The 5000-nt window shown below is 38.5% G+C and overlaps 1 pseudogene; it reads left to right on the forward strand.

Moving 5' to 3' along the window:
• LOC148551857 (25S ribosomal RNA) overlaps positions 1-5000 on the forward strand; it is an 11335-nt pseudogene that overhangs the window by 1187 nt on the left and 5148 nt on the right.

Genomic DNA, 5000 nt, shown 5'->3' on the forward strand with positions numbered 1-5000 from the left:
GATTCAAAACAAAAAACTAAAGAGAGAGAGTTCTCTATTCCTAATGCTCCCTAGTGGAGCTCGCCCCCTCTACAAATATGAAACAGATGTCTATTTATAGGCATTTCTACAAATTGAAAATGAAATTAAAAACAAATTACAATTAAATGAAAATCCTATTTTATCTATTTCTTGTGCCTTTGAGTGATGATCATTTGGGCCCTTGCTCTTGATGGAATTGGGTTGAAAGAGGCCTTGGTTGATTGCTCTTGGAGTTTGAGGAAGAACCGAAGTGAACCAATTGAACCGGTTTTGAAGTTAGCCATAGTTGGTCCCAACGTTAGGGCCAAAGTTAGGGGTCTAACTTTGACCCCAACTTTTCATAGCAGCAAGCATAATTTGCTGGTATGAACGTTGGTGCCAACGTTAGGGGTCTAACTTTGACCCTAACGTTGGCCTCCCTTATATACATTTATGGGGCCAACTTTGTCCTCTTGTCATGTTGCCAATTTTATGCCCAATATAGACTATCATATATGGTTGGAAAGCTCTGAATGTCATCTTTCTAACCCACTTGGAATCACTTCAATTGGACATCTACAACTCAAGTTATGATCATTTGAAGAGGGTATGGTCGCTGGCTTTGGTGTGCAGCGTTTGAGGTAACGTTAGCCCTCAAACGTTGGCGAAAACGCCAGTTCTGGAGGCTCAAATGTATTGTCCACCCCATACTATTATACATTGTTGGAAAGCCCTGGATGTCTACTTTCCAATGCCTTTGGGAGCACATCATTTGGAGCTCTACAGCTCGAGTTATACTCCTTTGAAGGTGCAGAGGTCAAGTGGCCTCACTGCAGGTTACCACCATGTTCGTTTATGCACATTGCGGGGCAGTTTTCTCCCTTAATTTTAGTGTCCACCTTGCAGTGCCATATATGCTTGGAAAGCTCTTGATTCCTACTTTCCAATGCTTCTTGAATCACCTCATTTGGAGCTATGTAGCTCAAGTTATTCTTGTTGGAAGTATACCCCTTGTATGCCTTGTGGTGTGTGGCGCCAACGTTAGCCTCCAAGTTAGGGGGCTAACGTTGGCGCAAACGTTGGCCCCTCTCCCTTATGTCTTCATGTGCCAACGTTAGCCTCCAAGTTAGGGGGCTAACGTTGGCGCAAACGTTGGATGGCCAGGGAGGAATTCATGTGCCAACGTTAGCCTCCAAGTTAGGGGGCTAACGTTGGCTCAAACGTGGGGAGCCCAGGGAGTAATCTTCATGCCCAACGTTAGCCTCCAAGTTAGGGGGCTAACGTTGGGGCTAACTTCATGCCTCCAGGTTCAATTTCACTTATTCCTCTCTTCACTCCTAGCCATTCCTCTTTGCTTCAACCTTTCTCCAAGCTTTCTTCACCTATCATTAATCAACCAAACACATCAAAGCTATGCTCAAAATCATGAGATATTCATTCTTTCATAATATGTGACAATTTTAGCATAAAACCTCATGAAATAGCATGAATTCATACATGGTTGATTAAATCAAAGGAAACATGAAAATCTACCCAATTGGCTTGCTTATGGCTCAAGAAAGTGCATAATTCAATTAAAAACAAAAGAAAAAGGCTAGTTAAAATAGGCTAAGATGACTTGTCATCACAACACCAAACTTAAAGCTTGCTTGTCCCCAAGCAAGAAAAGAATCATGCAATAAAGATTGACAATCCAAGGCAAGAAGAGTAGCAACTCAATGTTCATGGTAAGCTAGTTTTCTAAGCATGCTACAATCACAAAAGAAATGTAAATGATTGATGCTTCCATCTAGCTCAATTTATGAAATCTTTTTCTTATATTTCTTCCTTGAAACAAGCTTTTGATTTTCTTATTAGCTTATCCTTTTTGGGTACTTTGCCCCATGAGTTGATAACAAAGCTACGACTTCTAAATGCTTTGTTTTCAAGTATTACCACTTGATACATAAGCACCACAAGCATTTGATTAGAGGACTTCATTAAGCTCATTTTTCTTTTCTTTTCTTGACTCTCTAATCATTGATGCTCAGAGCCTTGAGCTTTGAGGGAGTGCTTTTGCACTTTGAGCCTAACCTTGACTTCTAAGTGTTTTGTTTTCAAGCATTTGGCTTGATACATAAACACCACAAGTACTTAACAAATGAATTGCCATTGGTACTCAGAGCCTTCAGCTTTCTCATTCTTTCCCTTTTTCTTTTCTTGCTTTATTTTGCATTTGCTTCTTCAAGGTTTTCATGATTTTAAAAGATTTCACAAAATGTACTAGATGAAAACTTCAATTAAATAAAATCCAATGCAATTGAGCAACAATTAATCATACTAGCTTTCCAATACTTGTATGCACATGCTAAACTCTTCTTTAGTTCCTTGTTTGTTTATGATCATGATGCTTTACTGCTTTTGGATTCACAAAACTCAAGTTGGTATTCATAATGACACAGCACCATGTTGCAAATTAAAAATCAACTATGCCTTTTCATACACACATGCATACAGAGAAGGTAAAGACAATCATGCAGTTTATAGTGCTTGAAACAAATGAGAGGAAAAAGAACTTTACAACCTTGTAGTTCATCTTCTCTATTGTTGTCAATTTCCTCCCATTCTCCTCCTTCCCATACCAAACTCAGAATGCTTGCTCATCCTCAAGCAACTATTAAAACCGTGGCTATGGGGCTAAGATGGATCATGAATGTCTTGCACAAGAAATGTTAGTAGTACATGTGTTTCAAGCAAGCAAAATTAAAGATAATAATCAAGGCACAAGAGACAGAGACATTGTGATTACATAGATAAGAAGGTGTGCATGATACATTGCATAAAGATATAAGTGGCACACCAAACTTAGTGTGACACTTTCATTTGGAATTACTGCAAGTATCTTGTAAAGATTTGAAACAAATTGTATTGCATAGCAACACCAAACTTAGAATGCAATCCTATGTCAATTTATTTGAACTAAAACTAAACAAAAGAAACTGTTATATGTTAAATACAATCACCAAATGAAGAATCTGTTATGAATAAGGATGTCTTGGTGATGTATGAACAAAAACAGTTAATGAAGGGAAGCATTAAAAACAAGTAAATAAATGAAACAAAGAGAAAACAAAAATTATCCAACTAAGAAGAAAAATAACACTGTAAAAGGCAATATGATTATGCAGACAAGTGATGTTGCTGGATTGATTTGCATAGAAAAATAGGTGACACACCAAACTTAGAATCTTGGTGTGTCACTTTCATGTAAAATTGATGCAATCATCCATGAAGATGGAAAACAGATTGTTGCAGGGCAACACCAAACTTAGAATGTGATCATATGCCAATTTATTGAAATTTAAACAAAGCAAGGAGAAGAAATGTACCTACTGTCTACCTGTTCTTTACTTTCTTCCTCTTCTTCCAATTTGTTAAGAGGAATGACTTCAAAGGAGGAGAAGTTTCAGCTAGTGCCCCCTGTCTTGGTCTCTCCTCAGCAAGCTTCCTTGTGAAATTGGCTTGATTGATCTTGCTTGCTGGATCAGGGGGAGGATTGTTTGCAGTTGACCTTCTCATGAATGTTGTCCTTGGTGTCTTGGTCACAATCCTCTTCTTGGTGCTTTTGTTAATTGCCTTCATTTCTTGGATGTCAAGACATGGTTGCTGTGTGATTATTGGAGTGATTTCTTCATTCAGGGCCTCTTGTATTGGTGGTTCCATGAACTCCTCCTTTATGTACTTCTCTTCCTCACTTGAGTTTGGAATGACTTCTTCACTCTCTTGCTCCTCCACTTCCTCTTTTACACCCAACATTTGTTTCAATCGCTCTATCATGGGGGAGGTTTGTCGATCTTCCCAACATTTCTTCATCTCCTCGTCATACCTTTCAATCATGGATTCAAATGTTGAGGCGTTTTGGTCCAAGGAGGTTTGTGAGAGTTGTGAGTCTTCATGTTCTCTTGTCATCTCAAGTGCAGTTTCAGGTTCAACCACCTCATTCTTCATTGAAAGTTCACTTGATGCAGTGGCCTCCTTATCTTGCTCTTCCACTTTCTCCTTCATATCCATCAGTTGGCCTTCATTTTTCTTGCTCAGTGGTTCTAAGTGTTTCCTTATTTTCTCTAAATCTTCATTCATATTTTTTAAGAGACTTTCTTCCCTTTTCCAGGCTTGTTGTTGTTCCTTCATGAATTGTTCTTGTCTTTTCAACAATTCTCTGGATTTTTGAAGTGGATCTTCATTTTGCTCTTCCACCTCCTCCTTTTTTGCAATTTCACTTAACACAGGGACCTTGCATTCTTGTTTTTCCATTTTCTCCTTCCTTGCATTCAACAATTGGCCTGCCATTACTTCCATGTTTTTGAATGAATTCTCTTGCTCGTTCCAAGATCTTTGCACCTCCCTCTCATATTTTTCAAACATAATCTCTAGCTTTGAGAGGCCTAGGTTCGTGGAAGTTTGTGTTGAGGCATATTTAGGTGATGAAGAATTTTCAAATGTAGAAGTGGGCGGTGAGGTTGGACAATCTCTCATGTGAGTTGACTGCTCAGAATTTGCAGTTTCTTGGTAATACTCCCAGCCACCATTGAAATAATGACTTGAATCATTTTGTGGTGGAGGGAAATATCCCATATGTTTTTCTTTCTCATCTTGTGGTTCTGAAGCATGGCTCCATGAATTGGAGAGCCCAGAATTTGAAGTTTCTTGGTGATATTCCCATCCATCATTAGAGATTGGTGATGGTGGGTGATATCCCATAGAATTTGTTTGATCATGAGATGAGTTGAACTCCATTTGAGTTTTGTAAAACACACAACCAAGTAAAATTGAAATTACTCATATCAGAGATGAGAATTTCTTAGTGAGGCAAAAACTCAAACACCTTGGTTTCACTTTGAAACAGAAACCAAAAATAAAGAAAATGCTTAATCTAGACTTCTCACCCACTTAATCATTGTTGATCTAATCAATCCCCGGCAACGGCGCCAAAAACTTGATGAGTTATTTTGGTGAAAAAT

The sequence above is a fragment of the Arachis ipaensis genome, chromosome B7, assembly GCF_059453495.1.
Source record: "Arachis ipaensis isolate K30076 ecotype BB chromosome B7, ASM5945349v1, whole genome shotgun sequence".
NCBI lineage: Eukaryota > Viridiplantae > Streptophyta > Magnoliopsida > Fabales > Fabaceae > Arachis > Arachis ipaensis.